Raw genomic sequence first — 15,982 nt, forward strand, 5'->3', positions numbered from 1 at the left:
CCATGCCCAGCTACGTGTTTTATTTTTTTGTAGTGACAGGGTCTCCTTGTGTTGCCCAGGCTGATCTTGAACTCCTTGGCTGAAGTGATCCTCCTACCTCAGCCTCCCAAAGTCCTGGAATTACAGGCATGAGCCACCATGCATGGCCTAGCCTATGTTTTCTTGTCACATAATAACGTTATATAATTGTCTATATATTCCAAAATCTCTGAGTTCTTTATTTTCTGCTGCACACAACTGAAATACCCTCTCCTTTTGAAAGAGAGTAAACAAAAACATTCCAAAATACTAAGTGCTTATATTTACATGGTAACTGTGAGAAATTTCTCTTCTTTTCTCTATTTTTCATATTTTCAGTATGCAGATATATTATTTTTACAAAGAGCAAACGCAGGTATTTCTTTTGTTTTTCAGTATTTTTCCCTCCCTAAGTTGTGTTTTCATATACTCTGCCAAGAATCACACAGGAAACTGAGGCCCACAGGCCTTTATTTTTAAGGATATCAGCAAAAGAGGGCCAGGTGCGGTGGCTCACACCTGTAATCCCAACACTTTGGGAGGCTGAGGTGGGAGGATCACTTAAGCCTGGGAGTTCAAGACCAACCTGGGCAACATAGTGAGAATCCATCTCTACAAAAAGTCAAAAAACTTAGCCAGGCATGGTGGCACATGCCTGTGATCCCAGCTACTCTGGAGGCTGAGGTAGGAAGATCTCTTGAGCCCAGGAGGTAGAGGCTGCAGTGACTGCACCACTGCACTCCAGCCTGGGTAACAGAGCAAGACTCTGTCTCAAAAAAAAAAAAAAGAATAAGAAGAAAGAATATTGGCAGAAGTGGACAGTATGCCACTGGTTTGAGATGTTTCCTTCATATTCCGAAGAAAATGTCAGTGACAACATTTCACGTTTGACTTGCACTCTGCAATCTGCACCTACCATCCCCCATGGTAAAACCGGTTTGGGACTCAGCTCGTCCTGCCCTGCCTGTCTGGGATATGGTGAGGGTGGTTAGGATTGTGGCTGTGCAGGCCACGCCATGAGGTTCAAATCCTGAGACCTGGCCAAGCCACCTAACTCCGTGCCTCCGTTTTGCCGCCTGTAATGGGGTATAATGATAAGGGTGCTTGGTTCTCAGTGTGTTCGAGGGTAGAATGGGTTAATCCAGGCAAAGTGTTTACAGCACTTCCTGTACTTGGTACATCTACCAAGTACATTATCGCTGTAATGTTTATTTCCCATGAATCCCACACAGCTCACTCACCCTTGTCATTAGTTCAAATGTGCCCTCCTCTGAGAAGCCTTCCCCGACCATCCCATCCAATCCCCAACCCCACTGTACCCTGCCACCCTCTGGCCCCTACTCTGCTTGATTTTTCTTCGTTGCCCTTATGAGGTGTCCCTTGCTAAAGTGTAAGCCCCATGAGGGCAGGGACTTGATCTTCCCCATATTCTGAATAATCCCCAGTGCTTTTAACAGTACCTGGCCCATAGCAGCCACCCAGTAAATTTCTGCTTGAATGAAGGAGTACATTCCATCTCTGTCCTCACGTGAAACCTAATTTATAGGGAAGGAAACAGATGCAGAGAGGTAAAGCAAAGTGTCTGGGGCACACAGCCAAGAAGTGACCCAGTGCAGCCTTGAAGCCAGGTCTTCTGACTCCAGGAGGACTCACCTTTCCCAATTAGCGCTTGAGTCTCTCTGCTAGACTCACTCACTCTTCCCTGGTCTTGGAACACCGTCTTCTCTGTGCTCCTGGCTGTGGCCACACTGAACACCCGGCAGTGTCTCAATCCTATGACGCTTCACTCACCTCCAGATCTTACCCATGCCATCTCCTCATCTGGAGCCCTCACCCTGCTCCTCTTCACCTGGATACCAACTTCTAGTCATCCTGTGAATCTCAGCCTCTCAGAAGGCCCCTTCTTCCAGGAAGTCTGCCTGATTGACTGCCAGGCAGCTGCCCCTCCTCTGTGTTCCCACAGACCACGTATCAATCTGTGTTTAATCCTCTCTTTACCTGCACTGCACCCCCATGTTCTAAGCTCCATAAGGACAGAGAGAGACATTTAACTCACAAAATACCCCTGAGCAATGGGTACCATTACCCCCATTGTGGGAGGCTCAGTTTATCAGGCTCAGCCTATCAGACTCAGCCTGGGCTTTGGGTTCAAGCTAGTCTTACTCTAGAGCTATGAGAGACCCCTCACTCATGCCATGCAGGGACCCAGCTGCCCACTTCTCATCTGCAGTCTTCACCCTCCACTGGGCACCCAGCAGGGGGTGCTGGTGTGAGTCCTTCAGAACCACCCATCCTCTTGTCTAAGGTCTCTCTTCTGCAGACCCCATGACTTGGGCCACACCTCCTCTGACTGACCCCATGGGACCTCTCCCTCAGCCCCCCGGCTTCCAGTGCATAACTCTACCCTTAGGGTAGGGTCTCTCTCAGGACCACCCAGTCAGGCTTCCTCCCTAGGGTCAGACCAGGTCCACGAAATCCACACTTTGCATCCCTGAACGCTGCAAGTACAGGTCAGAGCATCAGCCCCTCACCCTGACATTCAGGTCCTTGCCCACCTTTTCCTTCTTCCTCTTCTTTTCTACTCAAGCCTCAGCAAAATGAGAACAGGTCACAGCTACCAAGCATTTTTGGCACACCAGGCACTGCTCTGGCCTCCTTACGCATTTCAACCCATCAACTCTTCACAATACCCTGTGAAGAAGTTACAGCTTCTCTCCCCATTTTATAGATGGTCGCATAGCAAGGAAGGGACAAGGCTGGGATTTGAGCCCAGAGGCCAGAGGCTTATCTTCTCTACTACACGACCTACCTGGTGAAGCCCAACGACACTGCACCCCCGCCCACCTCCCCGCATCTGATCATGCTGTTCCTTCTGTCCGAATCTTGCCTCTTTGTCCTCCTCACCTGGCTGGTTCCTCCTTGCCCTTCCGGGTTAAGGTCCTTCATGCTCCTTGACAAAGCTCCCCCTTCCTGCTCAGTACCCCACACCCTTTCTACAGGTCTCTGAAATATCCCCTGTAGATTGCAAACTCCTTGAGGACAGGGAAGGTTCCCTCTGACATGGACTCTGCACCCCCAGCTCCTGAAGCCAGGCCTGGAAGGCAAGAGGTGCTCAGTAAATATTTAGTGAACGAGCCACTAAGTGAATGAGGAAAGGGGCCTGACTCTTGATTGTCCAATTTGGAAAGCTTGCTGCTCTCCAGGACAAAGACTTCACATCACTCATGGATATAAATGGACAGTTTCAAAGGCTTAATCCTTCCACACTTACTGCAAACCCATACACACATGGAAATAAATACGTTTCTTTTTTAGGAGGAAAAAGAAAGCTTTTTCATGGCATCATAAAAACAACGGTTTATTTTTCATCTCCCAGAGTCTGTCTGGGTTTAGCTATGCTCCAGAGCCTGCAAAAGACTCTGAGCGAACACTGACTTGAAAAATCACTGTCTCCACGGCTGCCCAAGGCGCGTGGAAGGAGTAGACATTTCTCTGTGTGTCCATCTGTGTGTGTCCAAGGGTTATCAATCACCCTCAGAATGGGGCCTGTGTGGGTGGGGTGACTCTGTCATCCACAGCAAATGGCAAACAGATTTGGTGAAAGAGAGGACATGTAAGCAGGGGAGCTGGAAACGATGGAGAGGAAAAGAACACGCATACATTTTCAAGATGCTTAAACCTATTATTAGGACCCAAGGAGTTCCAATGCCCTTGATACTGGGCAGTTACAAGTCTATGCTGTCTTTTCCTGGGTCCGTCAATAACCTCCAAACTCAGATGGAGATTCTACTTGCATTCATTCTGAGATAGGCATTAATACTGCCCCCATAATACTTGCCCCCTCTGCCTGCTGGGCACACCTAGGGCGAATATTCTAGCCCCCTGTGCATTTGGCTGGGGATCTAGAATGACTAGACTAACTCTGGCCAGTGACTAACTCCGGCCAATGAATTTGAGTGGAAATGATGAACGCCACTTCTGGGTTAGGGCATTGAATTGCCAGTGTGAGACCCTCCGGAGCCCCATCCATATTGGAGTTGGTGGCCGCTCTGCTGGCCTGGACTCGGAGTGAAGAGATAAGGGGCAGCAGCACCAGCCACTAGGACGGATGTGGCATGAGTGAGAAAAAGTTGTGTCGCTGTAAGACAACAAAAGATCTAAGTTTTGTTGTTGCTTGTTCTGCAGCTTAATCTAGCCTATCCAGACTAATACCATGCAATCAACAGACCCCAAATCCAGAGGCCTTCAGCTTCGGTCCTGGGTCCTATGACATATTAGGAAAGCATTGTTGAGTAAGTCTCTGAGCTTGAGTTCCACCAGCTGTAAAATGGGGATCACAGCAAAACCTTCCTCTCTGAGCATCTGCACCAAATGGAAAGCACTTCTGCCATCCCTTTCCTGTACCTGGGTCCCTACCCCATCCTCTCCTTTCTACTCTGGAGGCTTCACGACAAGAGCAGTTCACAGTCCTGGGGCATGAGACAAACAAGAAAAAGAAACATTGACTTCCTTCACCAAATACCAGCCCCAGAGCAGATACATGGCTACTACATGTTTTCCACTGGAGGAACCCATCATCCAGCCCAGCCCCAGAACTGATGCCTGCCGAACAGTCAGCCCTTTAGGAATCTGAATTTTTTGAGTGTATAGGCCATGTATGTCTATGAAGCTTTGCAAAGAGAAAGAGGGGTGTCATGCTGTCTTCATCAGCTCAAGCTGCCATGACAAAATACCAAAGGCTAGGTGGCTTCAACAACAGACATTTATTTTGCACAATTCTAGAGGCTGGAAAGTCCAAGATTAAGGTGCCAGCCAATTCCATCCTGGTGAAGGCTCTCTTCCTGGCTTGCAGACATCCATTCTCTCATTGTATGCCCCCAAGGCAAGAGAGAGCCAGCTCTCTGGTGTCTCTTCTTATGAGGACATTAATCCTATCAGAGCAGATCTCCACTCTCATGATCTCATCTAACCCTAATTATCTTCCAAAAGTCCCATCTCCAAATACCATCACATTAGGGGTTAGATTGTTGACATACAAATTGGGGCGGGAGGACACAATTCGGCCCATACAAATGCATAGCATGACTCATGAAATCTCTGAAACGATTACCATCTGACCAGCACATTACAGTCTACAGTGCACCTTCCATACATCATCACATTGGATATCCAGAATCAGCCCGTGAGGAAGGCCTTGTAGATGAGGAGATAGAGACATACAAAATCTAAGCAGTGGGGCCCACATTTACTCAGCAGGAGGCCAAGAACCCGGGATTCAAGCCCAGATCTTCTGCCTCCCAAGCACACTCTCCCTTCTTTACACTAAGCTGCAAAACCTAATACGGCCATTATTCAAATAAGCAGGGGGTGGGAGTGGGCCATGAATGACCTAACAGATGGGTGAGGCAGGCATGAGGGTTCAGTTCAAGGGCTCTGGACAGGCAGCCCTGAGTTCCAGTCTTGGCTCAGGCCACTGCCTGTGTTCTGACCCTGGACAAGTCATTTGCCTCCAAGCTCAGTCCTCCACCTGTAACATGGAGGTCACGATTGTTCCTACCCTACAGGGTTGATATGGGGATTCAGTCAGATGAAGCATGAGCTAAGCACAGGGCCCGACACAAAGAAAGTCCTTGTATTAGTCTGCTAGGGCTGCCATGACAAAATACCACAGACAGTGTGGCGGAAGCAACAGAAGTTTATTTTTCACAGTTCTGGAGGCTGGAAGTCCAAGGTGGAGGTGTCAGCAGGGTTATTTCTTCTGAAGGCCTCTCCCCTTGGCTTACAGATGACTGCCCTTCAGCCTCCTCTTCACTGTGTCCTCACAGGTCTTTCCCCTATGCATTCTCACACCTTCTGTCCTTCCTCTTTTTTTTTTTTTTTTTTTTGAGATAGAGTCTTGCTCTGTCACCCAGACTGGAGGGCAGTGGTACGCTCTCGGCTCACTGCAACCTCCACCTCTCAGGTTCAAGCGATTCTCCTACCTCAGCCTCCCGAGTAGCTGGGATTACAGGTATGCACCACCACACCAAGCTAATTTTTGTATTTTTAGTAGAGACAGGGTTTTGCCATGTTGGCCAGGCTGGTCTCGAACTCCTGACCTCAGGTGATCTACCCACCTCAGCCTCTGAAAGTGCTGAGATTACAGGAATCTCCTCTTCTTATAAGGACACCTGTTGGATTGGATCAGGGACCACCCTCGTGGCTTCATTTTAACTTACTTAACTCTTAGAAGAAAGCCCTATCTCCAAATGCAGTCACATTCTGAGGTACTGGCAGTGAGGGCTTCAATGTATGAATACTTGGGGGAGACACAATTCATCTCATAAAGTATTCAGTGCCTATTCGCTCTTAGAGGGAGAACTAGAGCAGAACTCTCTCTCTCTCCCATACACACTGCCAGTGGCATTGCAAATTTGTCTACCCGCTTTGGGTAGACTGCGCTGCTGTGCAGTATTTACTCAAGGTGAACATGCACATACCTTAGGACCCGGCAGCTCCACCCCCACCAGAAATGCATCCATGTGTTCACCCAAGGACAGCCACCTGAATGAATGTTCATTGCAGCCCTATCCATAACAGCCCCAAACTAGAAGACATCCAAACACCCAGAAACTGTTAAATGGATAAATAATGTGTGGTGTCATCACACAGTGGAATATTCCACCCTGCCATGAGACTGAAGAGACCACAGCAACCTGGGTGAACCTCACAAGCAGAAGGTTGAGCAAAAGAAGCTGCAGACTGGCCGGGCATGGTGGCTCACGCCTGTAATCCCAGCACTTTGGGAGGCCAAGGAGGGTGGATCACCTGAGGTCAGGAGTTCGAGACCAGCCTGATCAACATGGAGAAACCCCGTCTCTACTAAAAATACAAAATTAGCTGGGCATGGTGGCGCATGCCTGTAATCCCAGCTACTCAGGAGGCTGAGGCAGGAGAATCGCTTGAACCCGGGAGGCGGCAGTTGCAGCGAGCCAAGATTGTGCCATTGCACTCCAGCCTAAGCAACAAGAGAGAAACTCTCGGAAAAAAAAAAAAAAAGCTGCACACAGAAGAGCAAATGCTTCTGATTCCATCTATATAAAGTTAAACAAGCAAAACTAAGGGGTGCCTGGTGTTGAAATCAAGGCAGTGTTTACCCTTGTGGAGTAGGGAGTGGATAGTGGTACAAGAGGCCTTCTGGGGTGCTGGAAATGCTCCATCTCTCCCTTTTTTCTTTTTCTGAGACGGAGTCTTGCTCTGTTGCCCAGATTGGAGTGTAATGGCACAATCTTGGCTCACTGCAAACTCCACCTCCCAGGTTCCAGCGATTCTCCTACCTCAGCCTCCCGAGTAGCTGGGACTACAGGCACGCGTTACCACGCCCGGATAATTTTTGTATTTTTAATAGAGATGGGGTTTCACCATGTTTCCCAGGCTGGTCTCGAACTCCTGATCTCAGATGATCCGCCTGCCTCAGCCTCCCAAAGTGCTGAGATTACAGACATGAGCCACCGCACCCAGCCAGTACTCCATCTCTTGATCTAGAACCTGGTTCAATATGCATAAATTCTGTGAAAAAACTCTGTGAAAATGCATGGCGCTATACACTAAGGATTTGTGCAGAACTTTCTGCGAGTTATACTGGAATTAAAAGTGTTTCCGGGAGCAGGTGGTGGGAAGAGAGTAATACTTTCTTGGGGGGAGAAATGTCCCACTCTGAGAGACTCCTCAGTCCACCCAGGTAAAATCCACGGCTCTCCCCACTTCTGCCTTCTGACAGCTCCACGCAGGCTTCTAGTCTGTCTAGCCCCAGTCCTCAGGGAGCCCAGCCCTGATCTGTGCTTGGTTTCCTGCAGTCGCCCACCCACTGCCCTCCATGCCCCCAGGATGCAAATCTTCCACTTGCAGGAGCACGGACCTTTTGCCTGTTCTCAATCAGTGCTCACCTGCCTGACCTGCTCGTCCTGGACAGAGTGTTTTGCTAGAGCAGGTTTGTGAATGGGAGCACCTTCTCAGTCCCAAGCCAGGAGGCAGATGGTGTGTCTCTGCCCCTCTCCGACCTCCTTTCTAATTTGTCGGACTGACACCTGTTCCTTGACCCCACTCCTCAGGAAAAAAAAAAAAAAAAAAAAAAAAAAAGCATTTTCTGCTGACCCAGATTCTATGCCTTGACAGTGAATAAGAAGTTGGACTTTTGCCCCCAGAGAACGAAGCTTTGCAAAATGCTAGCTCAAATCAGGTTAGAAAAAGAAAACAGGTCGGTTCAGGGTCTGAGGCTTCTCTTTGTGGAAAGAGCGCTGGCCAGAGGGACAGGAGGGAGAGGGTCTGGTTCCTGGGCAGCCTCAATAGGTAACAACAGGAAAGACCCTTCAGTTCTTCTTGACCAGAGGTATCAAGGTGTTTTTCTATTTTGTTTTAAAAGCTTTATGGAGCTATAATTTAACCACCATAAAATTCACCTTTCTTTTTTTTTTTTTTTTTTTTTTTGAGACGGAGTTTCGCTCTTGTTGCCCAGGCTGGAGTGCAATGGCGCAATCTAGGCTCACTGCAACCACCGCCTCCCAGGTTCAAGCGATTCTTCTGCCTCAGCCTCCTGAGTAGCTGGGATTACAGGCATGTGCCACCACACCCGGCTAATTTTTTTGTATTTTTAATAGAGACGGGGTTTCTCCATGTTGGTCAGGCTGGTCTCGAACTCCTGTCCTCAGATGATCCGCCCGCGTCAGCCTCCCAAAATGCTGGGATTACAGGCATGAGCCACAATGCCTGGCCTAAAATTCACTTTCTAAGGGTTCTATTCGGTGATCGTTGGTTTATTTACAGAGTTACACAGCCATCACACAATCTCATGTCAGAACCCCTCCATCACTCCCAAAAGCAGCTCTGCCTACTTACTGGGCTGCTTTGGGAAAAACCCCTGCACACGAACACTCTGCATCATTCAGCACTTTACAGTTGGCAAAGTGCTTTCACATGGACTGTCTTAGTTAAACTCATTTCTAATATGATTACCCCCATTTTATAGATGAGGAAACCGAGGCTCTGAGAGGTTCAGTGACTTGCCCAAAGTAACGGAGCTAATAGGTAACAGAGCTGGGTTTCAGCTCAGGTCTGTCTGAAATCAAAGCTGTTGTTCTTAACTACTCTGCTTTTACTTCCACAGCCTGAGAGTTACAGCATAAGCGCTCTCACACTGTCTCATTCAGAATGAGATTTAGAGAATAATGAAGGTTTGTAAGGTGCTATTCTAAACACTTTACAGAGAGTAACTCATGTAATCCCCGTAACTAACAATGTGTGGGGCTCTATTATTGCCCTATTTTCTCAAGCTCAGGGAGGTCCAATATCTTGTTCAAGGTCACTCAGCAGAGCCCGTAATCAAACCAGGGAGTCTGGTTCCAGAACCCGAGATCTTATCCCTCCCACTCTCGGTTTCATCGTATAAACAGTTCCAGAGCAGAAGCTTATTTTTATCTTCATTAAATTAAATAGAGTTGTGTTCCCCGTTCTCTATCTCCCACACCCCAGTTCTGAATTCATATGTCACCCCCTTCCTATGAGAAAAACAAGCTCTTCCTTACAATCAGAACAAACTCGAATTACAAGGAAATGTGGCCTGGATGGAGCTTCCCTCAGGTCAGGCGGCCTAAGTCCTAAGATAATGAGTCATGTCTTCAGGGCTGCTTTGCATTACCAGGGAACTGGGTAGAAATGCATCATCTTGGCTTTGCTCCACACCTGCTAAGTGGGGATCTGTAGTTGACAAGATCCCTAGATGATCTATGTGCTCACTAAAGTTGGAGAAACACAGCCCCAGGAGTTTATGCCTACAACAGCGTCTCCAGCCCTCTCCTTGTACCCTCACTACCACTTGGGCACACCTTCCTGGGGAAGCTTGCCTGCTGAGCGAGCGACCACACCCCACCTGCACGTGAGCACCTCCCAGGTCCTTCCTCGTGTGTCCCGTGTCCAGGCTTATCCCAGGGTTCCTCTCTTTTGCTTCTGGGAAAGTGCCATTCCCAAAGGTCTCAGCAGCCATGAGTTCAATTTTTTAATTTGCCCAGTTCAAACAGGAGGACGTAGACCACAGTTTCCCCCAGTTCTCACGCCTCCCTATAGCTGACTCCATTTGCTTTCATCATCAGCACTACTTGCCTGGCTCCTGAGGGCATTTGACATTGTAAGTTCCGGTTTAACATTCCCTTTTACATTCACCAAATAATTTACATTCCACAAAAAAAAAAAAAACAGATTCCCACAAGATGCTTTGAGGAAAAGATACTCCAAGGTTAAGAGTATTTTGGGAAATAGTATTATTTCCTCTCTAGTAGATATTTCCTCAGGCATTTTAAAGGCCCTGAGAAGCCCTCAGTAAGAAAAAAAAAAATCCTAATTTACCCAGCTTCCCTAAATGTATTGGTTTACAAAATCCCTATTCTCAAGTAATCACTATAAATATTCAATGAATATAGTGTTGCTCGGAACTCATCTTAGGAAAAAGTGCTGTGGGTAGAGTCATATTATCACTGTATAAGGCTAGTGGGCCCCAGGAAATCTACACTTCATCACATTATCTACCTTTACCGGGTAATTCTGATGCAGAGGCACAGTGCATCAGAGCATGTATGACTCATTAAGTCTCTGATGATTACCATTTGCCCAGTAGTTTACCATTTACAAGACACATTCCCACACATCATCACATTTAAGATGTTATCTTACTCAGTTTGGGCTGCCATTATGAAATACCATGGCTTAAACTACAGACATTTAGTTCCACAGTTCTGGAGACTGGGAAGTCTAAGTTCAAGGTGTTGGCAGGTACACTGTCTGGGAAGGACCCACTTCCTAGCTTGCAGGTGACCGTCTTTTCACTGTGTCCTCAAATGGCAGAGAAAGAGATAGTTCTGATGCTGCTTCCTCCTCCTAAGAGGACACTAATCCCATCCTGGGGGCTCCACCTTGATTACCTCATCTAAACCTAATAACCTCCCTAAGACTCCCACCACCAAGTATCACCACATTAGAGTTAGGTTTTCAATATATGGATTTGGTGAGGACACAATTCAGCCCGTAACAGATGTGCAATTAACACCATAGAGAGTCTTCGTAGATGTATGCCCTTCCTTGGACCAAAGGAACAAGCCAGGCATTACCTGTTTCTCTGCTGTCTTTTCATCATGGCTAAGCCAAGGCTTCTTCCTCTTTGCTCCATCCTCAACCAATATGGCAGCAGAGCCCATAGGGATGTAAGGCCCCTAACTGGCACCAGGATGATAGGCTCCATTAGAGGGGTGCAAAGCCGGGCTTAAGAGTCTCAATGGCCTGTTCTTCTTGGAATAAGGGGCCCTCAAGAGAAAAATGGAATATGCCCCCTTATACTTACCCCCAAAAATAGGTCAAGTCTGCCTACAGTTGAACATAGTGGTTAGGAGAAATAACCTTGGGCTGACTGTGTAACTCTCCAAGGCTTCATTTTCTCATCTATCTAAATGATAGAGAGCTATGGTGAGGGCTAAATAAACCAACTTGATTAACAGCACTTATCATAGATCTTGGCACATAGTGAATGCTTAATAAATGTTAAATAAAGATTACATTTTCCCATCAGGACTGTCTTAGTCCATTTGAACTGCTATAACAAACTACCATGGACTGGGTGGCTTATAAAAACAGATATTTATTTCTCACAGTTTGGAGGCTAAAAAGTTCAAGATCAAGGTGTCAGCCAATTTGGTGTCTGGTGAGGGCCCATTTCTTGGTTCACAGATAGCCATCTTTTCTCTATGTCCTCACATGGTGGAAGGGGTTAACAAGCTCTCTTGTGTTTCCTTCACAAGAGCACTAATCCCATACATGGGGGTTCTGACCTAATTACCTCCCAAAGTCACCACTTCCTAACACCATCACCTTAGGGCGGGTTGTAATTTCAACATTTTAATTTTGAGGGGATAAAAACATTCAAACCATTGCATTATGCCTCTGGACCCCCAAAATTCATGTCCTTCTTACATGCAAAATATATTCATTCCATCCCAGTAACCCTAAAAGTTTTAACTCATACCAACATCATCTCCAAAACCTAAAGTCCAAAGTCTCATCTGAATATCATCTAAATTAGATATGGGTGAAACTCAAAGTCCAATTCATCCTGAGGCAAATTCCCTTCCTTCTCTGAGTCTATGAAATCAAAGTTAAATGCTTACAAAATACAATGGTGGGTTGGGCACAGGAGAAACATTCCCATTCCAAAAGGGAGAAACGGTGAAGAAGGCCAGAGTGACAGGTCCCAAGCAAGTTCAAAACCTTAAGTCTTGAGCATAGTCTTCTTTGGCTCAATGCTTTGCCCTCCAGGCCTGCTGGAGTGGAAGTCTCATCCTTAAAGGCTTGCAGGGTAGAAGGTGGGCACCCAAGGCTCCAGGTAGCCCTGCCCTCACAGCTTTGCCGGTTACAATCCCTGCCACAGCTCTCACAGGTTGGAGTTGCACGCCTGTGGCTTTCCAGGACTACAATCACACACTGATGCCTCTACTCTTCTGGGGTCTCAGGGTAACCTTTCCATCTTGGTACCACTAGGCATTGCCCTACCAGTGGCCCTCTATAGTTTTCTGCCTGGATGGCACACCCGTGGCCTCAGGTGGCTCCATTGTTAGAAATCTACGTGAAGGTAGGCTTGCCCCACAGCTTGCACACTCTGAGCACTACACAGACACAGCCAAAGTCTGCTGCCTGTGCCTTCTGGATGGGCAGCCAAGGAGCAAAACCCTGGAATGCAGTGGAGTGGAGCCTGTGATATGAGGGATGCTGCACAAAGCCTGCAGGGGTCCAGCAGGCATCTACAGCCCCTCCTATGAAGTTGTTCTGATGATCTCTGGAGCACCTTGCTATGCAAGGGGTTCATTCTTCCATTGTCTTGAACAATAGCCCCTGGCTTCTGTTCAGACTGACAAAACATCTTACATGGAGCTGACAAAACTCCATGTAAGATTTGGCCATTGGGCCACACCTGTAAAGTTCTTTAGGAACAGACCTTTTCATTCTTTATAATACGGAAAGGCTGAGAAGTTTCCAAATCTTTAAGTTTGGCTTTCTTTCTGATTAAGAATTCCATCTTAAAGTCATTTCTCTCTTTTTTCCTTTTTACTGTAAGAAGTCAAGAGAAGCCAAGCTGCTCTTTCAATACTTTACTTAGATATTTCCTCAGCTAAATATCCAATTTCACTACTCACAAGTTCTATCTTCCACAAACTACTAAGACACAAACACAATCCAACTAACTTCCTTACCACTTTGTAACAAGGATGACCTTTCCTCCATTGTTCAATAACATCTCTCATTTCCATCTGATGCCTCATCAGAATGGCCTTTACCATCTGCTATGGTTTGAAAGTGCTCCCCAAAGTTCACGTGTTGAAAAATTTGATCTTCAATGCAGTAGTGCTGGGAAGTGGGGGCTAATGGGAGGTGTTTGGGCTATGGGGCCACTGCCTTCATGAATGGATTAGAGGACTTTTATTATCCTGGAAGTGAGTTCCTCATAAAAGGATGAATTTGGCCCTTTCTTTTCTCTCTCTCCCTCTCTCTCTCTCTCTCTCTCATCTTTCACCATGTGATGACACAGCAAGAAGGCCCTTGCCAGATGTCAGCACCTTGATATTGAACTTCCCAGCTTCCAGAACTATGAGAAATTCTCTTTTCTTTATAAGCTACTCTGCCATTTTATTGTAGCAGCACAAAATGGGCTTAGACACCATCCATATTTCCACCAGCATTCTTGATTACTTAGGTATTCTCTAAGAAGACTGAGACTTTCCCTACAGCTCCCCTCTTTTCTTTCTAAGCTTCTCCAGAATCACTCTTAACAGTCTCTTCACAGCAATGTAGGCTTTTTCTACCATGCATCTCAAAACTCTTCTAGCGTCTCCACATTACCCTGTTCCAAAGCTGCTGCCACACTTTCAGGTATTTGATACAGCAGCACCCCCACTTCTCCGTACCAATTTCCTGTCTCAGTCTGTATAGGCTTCTATAATATGAACTAAAAACTCCATTAAAGCAAAGTCTGTGGGTATTTTGCTGACCCCAGTGTCCTAGAACCCAGCAAAGCCTGGCACATAGTAGACACTCAAATAAATACCTGTGAGTGAATGAATGAAGGTGTTCTCACAGCTCTCTCCCTTTGCCCATTCATAGAATGGCTCACCCTGTACTGAAATTTACTGTGGATCTCTCAGCCCCAGGAAGCCCAAGACTGTGTCTGTAATGTTCACAAAATGCCTGAGGGACACAGCTCATGGCTAAAGGACAGAAAGGCCCTCATCATATTGACTGACTGAATGAACGAAGAGGGAGTATAACTCTGCATATAGGCTTTAGAGTTAGATATGGGTGTTCTGGGAGTGACCTTGAGCAAGTTACTTAATCTCCCTATGCCCCAGTTTCTCATCTGCAAATTGGGAATGATAAGACAGCTTTTACCCATCTAGTTGTTTTATGGATTATATGAACTAGCAGATGTGAAACCCTTAACACAATGCCTGGCACACAGTCATCACGTAACTGATGCCTAATAGTAACAGTTGTTGTTATTATTAGGCTCATTAATACTCATCAAGAACAGGTGCTCAGAACAGGCTAGCATCCCTTTAGGCAATGAAGAGCATCAACTTCTGTTGAAGCGCTTGTTGAAGCATGAAATTTCCTTCCTTCCCTTTATACAAAAAGACAAAAGCATGTTCAATTTAGGCTCGAGCAAAGAACTCTATATGAGACTACAGGAAGGTGAAAATGACTTCATTTTCATTCATCTTCCCTGGGCTCTTTCCTCTGACACCGGCAGCAGAGCTTTAAGCATTTGATATTGGCTTGTCCTGATTCATTACCCCGGCCTCTTCCTGCACACCCACCTCTGCTGGCTAAGTTGTAAAGCACGGCTCTAGATGGTCCCTCTATCAGAACTTGAGGGCTCACCACACAAATGGAAAGCACCTGAGTTGCCTCTCTGCTACTTCTTGCCTTGCAAAGCTATTTCCTTCCCTGATAGGCGTTTTTGTCTGCCATCTCCAAGAACCACTACCAGCCCTCCATCGTCATGTGGAAATGACCGCCAGGTAATGGCTTTTAAAACACCAAATTGCATCAAGTACAAGGGCTGCTGAGAGTCCCATCTTCAGCAAGGAATTTTCCCCTGTTTGGTTTGGCCATCCAGTGGAGCATTAGACAGCAGTTTAATCATTATTACCGGTGCTGCACTGCGACTCTCTGGAGAAGCACTAAACTGGAATGAAAAGGAACTGACATAATTAGTCTGACACAGTTCAATAGGGAACTATTACACCAAAGGTAATGAGCTCCAATGATATGTTAATGTTATTGTAAGAAATTATGCCAGTGCAACAAAGTGGCTTTGAGTTGGGGGCGGGGAGGAGGAGACAAGCTATTCCCAGGCAATACCCTAATGCAAAATAAAAATTGAGAAGGCTTATAAAATGCCCTTTCCTTTGACCCTGAGGAGCTGTGGTCTCTTAGGGCTGAGGATCTGTTATCAAGACTACAGGATACTGCAGAGGCCACGCAGGCAATGCTGCTGGTGTCCATATGCATAAGTAGCCGGATATTTCTTCAACCAGGGAAAATTAAAACTCAAGAAAATTGCTCTGAGCACTAATAACAATCCCTTACAGTTGTTCAACACTGCACAGTTCACAAAGTGTTTTCATGTCCCTTATTAGAAGCAAAGGGGTACAGTCAAAGGGCAAGAACCTTGCCACTTAAAAAATTGTGACCCTAGTCAAGTAATTTAACATCTATGGGCCTCAGTTTTCTTATTGCTATAGTGGAAACAGTAGTATCTACCTTCCAAGTTGAAATCATGCCCATAAAGCTTCCATTCTGCAGCAGGTGTGCAATAAGACATAGTTGGATTATGCTTATTAATTGTCTTTGCATTGGGGCGATATTGACAAAGACCAACTCTGTGGGATAT

The sequence above is a fragment of the Trachypithecus francoisi genome, unplaced genomic scaffold, assembly GCF_009764315.1.
Source record: "Trachypithecus francoisi isolate TF-2019V2 unplaced genomic scaffold, Tfra_2.0 Lachesis_group20, whole genome shotgun sequence".
In the NCBI taxonomy this organism is placed as follows: Eukaryota; Metazoa; Chordata; class Mammalia; order Primates; family Cercopithecidae; genus Trachypithecus; species Trachypithecus francoisi.